Source organism: Syngnathus scovelli, chromosome 7 (genome assembly GCF_024217435.2).
Source record: "Syngnathus scovelli strain Florida chromosome 7, RoL_Ssco_1.2, whole genome shotgun sequence".
In the NCBI taxonomy this organism is placed as follows: domain Eukaryota; kingdom Metazoa; phylum Chordata; class Actinopteri; order Syngnathiformes; family Syngnathidae; genus Syngnathus; species Syngnathus scovelli.
The window spans coordinates 13,534,588-13,547,154 of NC_090853.1; the positions used below are offsets into that span (position 1 = coordinate 13,534,588).

The 12,567-nt window shown below is 44.9% G+C and overlaps 1 protein-coding gene across 3 annotated transcripts in view; it reads right to left on the bottom strand.

Annotated features, from left to right (window-relative positions):
* Positions 1 to 12,567, bottom strand: part of phldb1b (pleckstrin homology-like domain, family B, member 1b) — a 154,998-nt gene that overhangs the window by 125,979 nt on the left and 16,452 nt on the right. The window contains exon 1 of one of the 3 annotated variants that reach the window (XM_049725640.2): positions 10,842 to 10,995. The exons of 1 other annotated variant lie outside the window; for it this stretch is intronic. The gene's annotated coding sequence lies outside the window, so the exon portion shown is untranslated. Of the gene's footprint in view, positions 1 to 3,419; positions 3,911 to 10,841; positions 10,996 to 12,567 lie in introns of those variants that run through there. One more of the 3 variants, XM_049725638.2, reaches the window with a different exon arrangement.

Genomic DNA, 12,567 nt, shown 5'->3' on the forward strand with positions numbered 1-12,567 from the left:
CTATATGTAGACTTCCTGTGTGGCGAGCACTGCCAGTGTCTTATATCCTGTCAATGACAGTTCGAGGTCAGATTCCGTCTCATGTCCGTGATTTCAAAAGTGGGCTCAATATATTTTTTTAAATAGTTTTGCTCCCTTTCAGTGAAGATGAGAACGATTGACTGGAACTGAAGTAAAAATAAATGTACCAGAATTATATTAGAATGTTGGTTTAAATGATCTGTAGTCTAAATCTTATACTCACATTTTGTTTGATGCTCTTCAAGTAAAAAACGTTCGACTGTCTTTGGGTGGTAGGCTAGTAGTGCATGTCAAATAGTTAGATGCATGCACGCATGGGTGGTTCATTGAAAACTCTAAATTGTCCTTTGGTGTGAATGTGATTGTGATTTTTTTGGTCTATATTTTCCCAGCAACTGGCTGGCAACCAGTCAAGGATGTACCCTGCCTCTTGCCCAGTCAGCTGGGGTAAGCTCCAACTCAACCACAGCCCTAAGTGAGGATAAGTGGTATGGAAAATGAATGGATGAATGTTCATATTTTGTTGTTGTAGACCTAGACAATATTTTTTTAATGACATTTTTACATCTACTTTTTGAGATACAAAATTAACCTTCAACTAAGCACACTGACAATCATTTAGTATAATCACGAGCATGAGAAAGTGGAGAGAATGTAGTATTTTGTCAGTATGCCAATTAATTTGTCCATCTAAACACGCCTAGTGTCATCAATAGCCCGTAAAATGAGTAAACACAGATTCATTACATCCGTTGGAGGGGTGCCACTACTAACAGCTTAACATACCAGCTGTTATTTCTCAAACACACACATACTATACACTCCACATGTACACATACAAGAATGGCCTCAGATAAGCAACTACATAAATAACATATCTCTTCCAAACGAACCAGTGCGTGAGTCCATTTCTTCCTGATACTCAATTGTGAAGGGTTCAAAATATCTACTCCCTGCCCCCTTTACCACCCAGTGAAACGATTTTTAATGGAGATGAGTTCAGCGAGCTGAAAACCACCATGTGTTGCAGCTGACCTTTCTCACAGGAATACATGTTATTAGGATGTAACGAGAAGACAAATAGCTTGATGCGACGCTATGAGGCAGTAAACCTGTTTTGTCATTTCCAGTTTGTCATTACAGCTGTGAAATAACCAGTTAGCTCATGTGAAACAAGCAGAGGACATATATGGTCTGTCATTAGCGGACTGTTGTCTCTGAGAAAGAGAGACATGATTGGCTCAAAGAAAGATCAACTGTTGCTGTCCAAAGTGAATGACTTCATCTGCATTTCAACACAGCAAAACGTCAACTTTGACGTGACGCTGATCTATTGCCATGACTCCATCTTTCTTTTTCCACCTCTGCTCTCAAGAGCAGTACACAGCACAACGTTGTAAAACATCAGGAAATGTGTCACGCTCACACGATGCTTGTCTGCTCAGTGTTACTATGACAACCAGTTTGTTGATGTGTTGTTTCTCCCTCGCAAGTTTATATGTCAAATTACTCTTCCAGTATCAAGAGTATGTGAACCCCAATTTCTATAAGCTTTCACAACCAATTCTAATTCAACCAATAACTAAATCACCAATTCTGAGTCATAGAGTCAATGTCACATTGCCGCGGGCGGGTTTAAAGTTAGCAAGTTAGTTGATGGTCAACAGAAAAGTAAGTGAAACCAAAGCTGAGTTGTTTGAAATAAAAAAAGTCATAACACATAACCGTCAAAACTGAATCCCAAACTGCGTAACATGAGGAAGGGAGGGTTAAGTTTGGAACTGCTTTGTTCCCTCAGGACTTGGACGCATTGCTATAATCGATAGAATAATATAGATTCCCAAATTCATCAACACATTTGACAATTTAAATTAAGCTACTGGCTAATTAAAGTATAATTTAACAGTACTACAAGCCAAAATAACAAGTAAATCAACATCAGAATGGTATCATCTGAGGAAAATACAGATTTTGGAGTAGCCCATTTAGAGTCTTGACCTCAACTCAATTGAGATGCTGTGATTAGTATTGGTCATCACTTTTACTTATCATTGATTTATTTTCTGTATAGCATTGCTGCACCAGTACTGGTAATTGAATGCATTCTACACTTGGGGACACATAGAAGCTCTTTGGTCAACAGCAATCCTGCAAGACTGTTTTAGCAATGCATTCTGGTCCACACTTAAGATGAAAGACATACAGGACACATCTGCAGAGCAGTTGTAAACCAAACTAGGCCATTGTTGTCATTTTTGTAAAAGCAAATGAAGCTATTTGCTATCAGCAGATGCAAGAGGCAATCAAGTTGCCCATTGACAGTGTGTATGGAGGAAGGGTTTTCAAAAAGTGTCTCCAAAATTTAATTCCAGTCAAAAAAATCATTTAAGAACAAGGTCTGAATCATAAGTGCAGATGGCACTGGGGATGGGGGGCACACAGTCTCATTAGGGGCACAATCTGTACCCTGCACTTAAGGCAAAAAAGAGAAAAAATGCAGCAAAACAGAGCACAACAATCGTGTTGAATAATTTGAAAAAGTAGCACACAAATGATGATGTGGAAATCATGATCTGAGTAGAGCTCGCACAGAATGCCGACATATCACTAGCAATTCAGTCACTACAAACTAGCCCCACCAAAGCAGCAAATAATCATGTCATCTTTTGATGACCTGCTCTATTAACCTTAGCAAACTTAAGGGTTGTTTGAAGATGTGTGATTATCAATATAAAATATTCTAACTCCTCCACCCCCCAAAAAATAGTCAGCTGGGCAATGTGCATGTGTGGTAGGGATGGGGGGGATTAGTTGTTTAATCGATAGAATAATCAATATGACGATTGATTGATTTTGATTCCATTCGCTTTGTCAAGTCTAAACTGACGGTGGCACAGTAGAACACTCGTTAAAATGTCCACCTCACAGTTCAGAGGAAAAGGGTTCGATTACAGCTGCCTTCCTGCGAGGAGTTTGCATGTTCACCCCGTGCCTGCGTGAGTTTCCTCCAGGTACCCAGGTTTCCTTCCAAATTCCAAAAACATGCCAATTTATCACTCCAAATTGTTCGTCGGTACGATTGGCCGGTGACTAGTTCCTAACACCCCCCGCCACCCAAAGATGTATAATTATGACCCTCTGCTCTCATAACACAGATCTACATATACATTTTATCAGTGCAACGACTACGAATACATACTATGTTAATACCCAAATTCTCTATTCTCAATACAGTATCTGTTTTCATGCAGTTTAACATTTTATCGTTTGTTTCAATTGGATTTATTCAACTTTAATTATTCAAACCTATAAGCTAAACACATTTATTTGAGTCCAATGAATTGCAAACAAATTTCCTCATACTAAAACAACCAGCTTGCTTGTCTTCGTTCACTTACCCTTTTCCTTCTTCTCTTAGCTTCTCATCCTGGGGTTAGTTCACCCACCCGAAATCCATATTTAGCTCTGTAAGAGTCCATCCAGCTTTGTCAGATGCAGGATTGAACATTGTTGGCAGTAAACTATATGAAAAAAGCAGAGGAATGGAGCGGAGGTGGGAGCGAATGAGGGGCGGGGAAACAATGCTGAGAGGGAGGCAGTGTGGGATATCCTTTTGAGTCATGGAAAGTGAACCAGGGAGCACACATGCTCACAGACTCCTCTCTGTGTCTTGACATTCGGCCCAAAGACACTGGATGGACATTCATCGACCCCTGGAAACAGTTACTAAATACTTATTTAAAGTTATATCAGGATGGACACTCACTTGTTCTGTTTTCTCCACTTCCAGTCCCAGTGTCCAATAGATAAAAACCACACCTAAACACTTCACTCATGTCTCAAAATAAAATTGACATCATGTTCAGGCACTGTTACTCACAGCACAATGTCCAGCCTTTGGAAGCTTTCAGTAACTGATGATTTCATTGAGGTTCCTGTACATGGATGTCTTTTGTTTCAGCTTCATTCTCAATACAGTGATATGAGTGACTTTGATCAATACGAACCAAAACATAACGGGAAGGTTTCGAGCGAGTTATTATGCATTTTGAGTGACAACATGGTAGACATGATAGACAATTTAGAGTCTTCAAAATTGAAGTACCTGGAGAAAAGCCAGGCAAGCACAGGGAGATCATCTCTACACACAAAAAAGCTTCTTAAAGTCAATAATCTTGAGTTTGTCCATGATCCACAGTACTATACACAGAATTTATATTTAGGGAGCACAAAAGGCAGAATGCTAAAGGAACACAAGATGATGCTCCAGAAAATATTTTCAAATGGATGAAAAAAAATCTGCAGATGAGTATAGTATGAAGTGTCTGGGAATGATTATTATGTTGTTGGGGTGAAGTGCTTGGCCAGAGTTTTTAAAAATATTGTGGGGAGAACACTGTTCTGCAGGTTTGTGTCTGCTGAAAAGTGAACATCATATTGATTTCAATGTGTTGCCTGTGTGATAAATTCATCAACAAAGCACTTACTGATATGAGATTGGCAATTTCATATCCAGGCCACAACATATACAATTTGGTAGACGTCAGCAACCTTTAAAACGTCCTTCCACCACATCACACACACACATCAATAAGGCACCACAAACGGACAGCATGTACACATTTTCTCTATCCATCTATTTGTATTTCACATGGATATTACACTTATGAGAAACAGATTTTTTTTCCCAGTCCCATCCCATTGAAGGTGCTAATTGTTGTGACCAGCAGAAGTGTCCACGCAACCAAATGGGCATTACGACTCCACACAAGTGCACACACAGTGAGTGGGGGTTTTATAGAGTGCCAGTGTATTGGCTCAATCGTGCTTGTAACAAAATGATGTCACATAACAAATAATTTATTATCAGCAGTTGGAGAGTTGCTACAGTCTGGGAACGCTGCACGTTCACAATCTCTGCCAAGAATGTGAAAAATAGGTCCTTGCTCTGTTTTAGTCAGGGGCCTGGGTTTCAAGCAGCCCTGTACAAGCCTTCTTACCTCTGCCTATGAAACAGGCTGTGGGAAGACTCATCCTGATATACCCTATTGGCCCGAATATAAGACAATGTTTTTTCCATTGAAATAAGACTGGAAAAGTGCGGGTCGTCTTACATTCGGGGTCTAGACATTATACCCATTCACAACGCTAGATGGCGCCAGATATCTTTAAAGCGAATGCTGAACTTAACTCCCCAGGCCAAAGCGAACCCCTGTCACGAAGAATGAAAATAAAAATAGCAGTAGCACGAATAAGAAAAATAAAAAATAGCTGTAAGAAAGAAAAGAGAGCCAACCCACATACAGTCCTCAGGCTCCCCAACAGAAACGTAGCGACAATCTGGAGAAAGTGAGTCAAAGATCGGCCAGGTTAACCGGCAGCTGAGGAGATTGTTATGATGAAAACTTCAAGATGATGGTGATAAATGAGGCAGAGTCTTCAAACAACTGCAAAGCGGCAGTGAAATATGGTGTCACAGAGTGTAATGTACGGAGATGGAGAGCTCAAAAAAATCGCCTATCTAATGCTCACAATCAGAGAAAAGCTTTCCGTGGTCCTCAGAGCGCTCGCTTTCAAGAGCTCGACTGGATCATTTGTTTCAGATGTACTGTAATTATTTTCTGTATAAAAATTAAAGTTGGTGTTCAAAAAGTCTTTTTTTCAAACTTGAGTCTTGAAAAAGAGGGGGTCGTCTTATAATCAGGGTCGTCTTATATTCGGGCCAATACGGTAATAAATGGATGACTGTTAAATACTACCATTGGAACTCTGTTTTTGAAAACAGATATTAAAACCAGATGGAAATCCATCCATCCATCCATCCATCCATCCATCCATCCATCCATCCATCCATCCATCCATCCATCCATCCATCCATCCATCCATCCATCCATCCATCTTCTTCCGTTTATCAGGGGTCGGGTCGCGGGGGCAGCAGCTTCAGGAGGGACTCCCAGACTTCCCTCTACCCAGCCACTTCATCTAGCTCATCCCGGGGGACGCCAAGGCGTTCCTAGGCCAGCTGAGAGACATAGTCTCTCCAGCGTGTCCTGGGTCGTCCCCGGGGTCTCCTACCGGTGGGACATGCCCGGAACACCTCCCCAGGGAGGCGTCCAGGAGGCATCCTGATGAGATGCCCGAGCCAACGTATCTGGCTCCTCTCAACGTGGAGGAGTAGCGACTCTACTCCGAGTCTCTCCCGGATGACCAAGCTTCTCACCCTATCTCTAAGGGAGAGCCTGGACATCCTGCGGAGAAAACTCATTTCGGCCCCTTGTATCCGGGATCTCGTTCTTTTGGTCACGACCCATAGCTCGTGACCATAGGTGAGGGTAGGAGCGTAAATCGACCGGTAAAATCGAGAGCTTTGCCCTTTGGCTCAGCTCTCTCTTTACCACGACGGACCGGTAGAGAGTCCGCATTACTGCCGACGCTGCACCGATCCGCCTGTCGATCTCGCGCTCCATCCTCCCCTCACTCGTGAACAAGACCCCAAGATACTTAAACTCCTCCACTTGGGGCAGGATCTCATCCCCGATCCGGAGAGGGCATTCCACCCTTTTCCGATCGAGGACCATGGACTCGGATTTGGAGGTGCTGACCCTCATCCCGACCGCTTCACACTTGGCTGCAAACCGCTCCAGTGAGAGCTGGAGATCATGGCCTGAAGAAGCCAACAGCACCACGTCGTCTGCAAAAAGCAGAGACGCAATGATGAAGTCCCCAAACCGGACCCCCTCAACGCCTCGGCTGCGCCTAGAAATTCTGTCCATAAAAATTATGAACAGAATCGATGACAAAGGGCAGCCTTGGCGGAGTCCAACCCTCACTGGGAACGAATCCGACTTACTGCCGGAAATGCGGACCAAACTCTGGCATCGGTGATACAGGGACCGAACCGCCCTTATCAGTTGGCTTGGCACCCCGTACTCCCGAAGCACCCTCCACAGAACCTCACGAGGGACACGGTCGAACGCCTTCTCCAAGTCCACAAAACACATGTAGACTGGTTGGGCGAACTCCCATGCACCCTCGAGGATCCTGCCGAGGGTGTAGAGCTGGTCCACTGTTCCACGGCCAGGACGAAAGCCACACTGTTCCTCCTGAATCCGAGGTTCGACCTCCTGACGGACCCTCCTCTCCAGCACTTCTGAATAGACCCTACCAGGGAGGCTGAGGAGTGTGATTCCCCTGTAATTGGAACACACCCTCCGGTCCCCCTTCTTAAAGAGGGGAACCACCACCCCAGTCTGCCAATCCAGAGGTACTGTCTCCGATGTCCACGCAATGTTGTAGAGGCGTGTCAGCCATGACAGCCCCACAACATCCAGAGCCCTTAAGAACTCCGGGCGGATCTCATCCACCCCCGGGACCTTGCCACCGAGGAGTTTTTTAACTACCTCAGTGACTTCGACCCCAGAGATTGGAGAGTCCACCTCAGAGTCCCCAGGCCCTGCTTCCACAATGGAAGGCGTGTAGGTGGAATTGAGGAGGTCTTTGAAGTATTCTCCCCACCGACTCACGACTTCCCGAGTCGAGGTCAGCAGCACGCCATCCCCACTGTAAACAGAGTTGACGTTGCACTGCTTCCCCTTCCTGAGACGCCAGATGGTGGACCAGAATTTCCTCGAAGCCGTCCGGAAGCCATTCTCCATGGCCTTGCCAAACTCCTCCCACGCCCGGGTTTTTGCCTCAGCAACCGCCGAAGCCGCGTTCCGCTTGGCCATCCGGTACCTGTCAGCTGCCTCCGGAGTCCCGCAGGCCAAAACGGCCCGATAGGACTCCTTCTTCAGCTTGACGGCATCCCTTACGGCCGGTGTCCACCAGCGGGTTCGGGGATTGCCGCCACGACAGGCACCAACGACCTTACGGCCACAGCTCCGGTCGGCCGCCTCAACAATGGAGGCGCGGAACATGATCCACTTGGACTCAATGTCCCCCGCTCCCCCGGGACGTTGGAAAAGCTCTACCGGAGGTGGGAGTTGAAGCTCTTCCTGACAGGGGATTCTGCCAGACATTCCCAGCAGACCCTCACAGAGCGTTTGGGCATCTTCCCCCGCCATCGGAGCCAACCCACCACCAGGTGGTGATCAGTTGACAGCTCCGCCCCTCTCTTCACCCGAGTGTCCAAAACATGCGGCCGCAAATCCGATGACACGACTACAAAGTCGATCATTGAACTGGGCCTAGTGTGTCCTGGTGCCAAGTGCACACATGGACACCCCTATGTTTGAACATGGTGTTCATTATTGACAATACGTGTTGAGCACAGAAATCCAATAATAGAACAACGCTATTTTCTGGAATGTCTGCTGTACGCTCACTTGCTCCTTTTTGCTCCTCTTATTTATTTATTTGTTGTGTTATTTATTCATTATTTATTCAGCACGCTGTTGTTTACTTGTTTACTTGATTGTCTGTTGTGGGCCATGTCTTGTCACCGTGGGATGGGGGGAACGAAATTTCGGTTTCTTTGGGTGTCTTTGGCATGTGGAGAAATTGACAATAAAGCTGACTTTGACTTTGACTTTTGACTTTCAGAAGTCCAATAATAGAACACCACTCGGGTTCAGATCGGGGGGGGGCGTTCCTCCCAATCACGCCCTTCCAGGTCTCACTGTCATTGCCCACATGAGCATTGAAGTCACCCAGTAGAACGATGGAGTCCCCAGAAGGAGCGCTCTCCAGCACTTCCTCCAGGGACTACAAGAAGGGTGGGTACTCTGAGCTGCCGTTTGGTGCATAGACACAAACAACAGTCAGGACCCGTCCCCCCACCCGAAGGCGGAGGGAGGCTACCCTCTCGTTCACCGGGGTGAACCCCAATGTGCAGGTGCCAAGCCGGGGGGCAATATGTATACCCACACCTGCTTGACGCCTCTCACCGTGGGCAACTCCAGAGTGGAAGAGAATCCAGCCCCTCTCGAGAGGGCTTGTACCGGAACCCAAACTGTGCGTGGAGGCAAGTCCGACTATGTCTAGTCAGAACTTTTCTGCCTCGCACACCAGCTCAGGCTCCTTTCCAGCCAGAGAGGTGACATTGCATGTCCCAAGAGCCATCTTCTGCAGCCGGGGATCAGTCCCTGCCTTTGGCCGCCATCCAGCTTACACTGCACCCGACCCCTTTGGCCCCTCCCACAGGTGGTGAGCCCATGGGGAGGGGGACCCACGTTTCCTTTTCGGGCCCGGCCACAAGACGCTCGCCTTCGAGCCCCGCCTCCAGGCCTGGCTCCAGAGCGGGGCCCCGGTGACCCGCGTCCGGGCAATGGAAAACGCAATCCATTTATTTTATTCATCATAAGGGGCTTGTGAGCCGTGCTTTGTTTGGCCCCTCACCTAGGACCCGTTTGCCATGGGTGACCCTACCAGGGCATTAAGCCCCAGGCAACATGGCTCCTAGGATCATAGGCGCACGCAAACCCCTCCACCATGATAAGGTGACAACTGACGGAGGGGCCAGTTGGAAATAAGAAATTAAATTCAGACATCCCTGTCAGAAATATTTTGATGGGGTACCAAAGCAACACGTGCTATGCCTCACTTCTTTGCTTCTAAATTGGATATCAAGCATTGTTTAAGGGCTATCATACATATTGACAACATAAACCAAGACCAAATCAAAATCAAGGGCCCTATTTTTGTTAGTTGTGCACGCAGAGGACGTTTTCCTTCCTTTGGTATGCTCATTGACAAGTGAAGTTAAAAATGGGCATGGGCACTGTTGTGGCCAACTTCAATCCCATCCCTTTAAAGCGTCCCCTCATTCCCTTGAAATTCAGCACAGGAAAGGTGCATGGTCTACAGAGTGGAAGCATGATACTGAATCGCTGGAGTCTATGCAAGACAAAAACACACACAAAGAACATTTAAAAGGAACTGCAAGAAGCTATCCACTTGCAGATGATGTAAAATTAGCCACTGTGAAGTTGGCAATTGGAGACCTGTGTCTGTATGTGAAACCAAGCCATTACATCCACCAATAGCTGTCCGCACAATTCAGAGTGAAATACAATAACATCCACTTGACGTCAGTGAAGGTCAGAATCTGTTTGCCCGTACCTCAATATAATCCACCAAAATCCCGCCCACAATTTACACCTGCTTTCAGATTGTCTAATATTTAGTCTACCTTTCGATACCAAATTCTCAGGTGCGCTGGGGGGACATGTAAAAGAAAAACTCCCTCGGTTCATTTCCCAAACACGCTAAAGTAAGTTTGCCCCTACTTGACATGATAATCAAGATGCATCAGTTTTTACAACTACGCACACATGTGCTGTCTACGGATATATAGTCCTAACACTTCATTGTTTTGTCATGGGGGTTGCGGGCGTGCTGGAGCCTATCCCAATAGTCTTTGGGTGGGGTACACCCTGAACTGGTTGCTAGCCAATCACAGGGCAGACAACCTTTCACACCCACAATCACACCTACAGCCAATTTGGTGTGATCAATCACCTTACCATGCATGTTTTTGGAATGTGGGACGCAACCAGAGTACCCTGAGGAAACCCACACAGATATGGGGAGAAAATGCAACCGGATGCAAAACTGCACCTCTGTGAGGTGGTCGTGCTAACCAGTCCGCCACTGTGCCGCCCTTGTTTTCTCCATTCTGCAGTATCAAAAGTAAAAATATAATCACTGCCGTTAGACAAGTTTTCAGGGTTGAACAGGGAGCCTCTTCTGGACAAGATTAGCTTCAACTGTTGTGTCTGGACAGTTGATAAACTAAGTACACACTTTGCCCTTAAGGAAAGAAATAAGCTAAAGGTCTGCATAAATGAGCATCCTTTGTGTCAACTGTGTGTCAACGTTACCTTATGAAGATATATGACGGACGTCTGCTGGGTGAACACACCACCATGCAGATGGAAGTGAAAACTGCTGATGTCGCACAGTTATAAAACAGCCTATGGTTTAAAAAGAAGCTTTCTAACCTTGTGTGTTTTCGCTCTGCTGTCATCAGGTTTACTTATTCACACACACTCATACACACACACACACACACACACACACACACACGCACACGCGCACACACACACACACACACACACACACACACACACACACATACACACACACACACACACACACACGCACACGCATGCATACGCATACATAGTCTGTTGCTGTCAAAACACACTTCACTAAAGCCATGTGGCCGTCACATTGCTGACACGCTCTGTTTGGCTGTTGCTGCTGCTGTTGGACTCCTCCCTCTCAATCTCTTGGTCTACGTTTGCTCTTTCTCACACAGACACAGACACACACACACACACACACACACACACACACACACACACACACACACACACACGCACACATGCACGCACACACGCACACGCGCACACACACCCAAACACTCTCTGAGCCTTCCTGTCCAGTGGGCCTCGCCCCAAAATGGGGACACAAGGCATTCATTCTTCTGAATAAAATGGTCCTGTGTTCCATTTCAAAAATAAAATAAAAAAAATTGTTATCCTTCAACTGGACTTGTGTGTTAGGTAAGACGTTATAACAAATCGGCGGGTTACAGCCAGTGACCAGATTTAAAAAATAGGCTCAGTTTAAAAAAATAATTACTTTCTGGGTGATGGCTCATTGTACAGCATAGAATGAAGAACATTTATATCATACAGGGGTGGGCAAACTTTTTGACTTGCGGGCCGAATTGGGTTCTAAATTTTGACCGGGGGGCCGAACCAGGAGCAGACGGATGTAGTATTTGTGTGAAGTAACAGAAATGACATGTAAAGGTAATTGCATAAAAGGTTGTTACTTTTAATAGGTAGTAAAGCATGGATATTCAAAAAAAGCTTTTTGAAAACAAATGCATTTATTAACAGCATTAAAAAAAGATTTCACAAAAAAACTACTATCAGTGATTCTCATTAAATACGACACTGTTATTATGAATAATAATTTCCATCACTTCATCACCTGCAGGTCAGATTTATGAAATATGTTTATCTAATGAGGCGAAATTACATCAAACGGCAGACATTCTGACAGAATACATCATCTTGAAGAATCAGTGAAAGAATACATCTAAATAAAATATTTAAAAAATCAATAGTATTGTTGGTCTTGAAGGAATGAGGTCGAAATACAAAAAGTCCTGCCTCGCTACAAAAACAGATATGCTCAAACCTCATTGAATAAAGTACATAAGCAGACAAGTATATTCACATATTAAATAAATAAATAAAAGAAACATTTTAAGCATATAATTATACCTACACACCAAATCAATAAAGAAGACATAACTAGACATTTTTGATAAGTGGTGATGAGAAAGGTTTTTATAACTTTATGATCTGATATATTTCTGAGGACTTTGAAATAACAAATGACTTTTGATATATTGCCTAAATAGCTTAATGACCCTTAAGGAACTGTGGAATGCATGCCTGATGTTTTTTCTCTGAATCTTGGACACAGCCAGACTAATGTGTTTTGACTAATGCTAGACGCCAGTTTTTGATTACTACTGAACGTTCTGCACAGAGGGAAATATTTTGGCCTAACAAAGAAAAGATACGG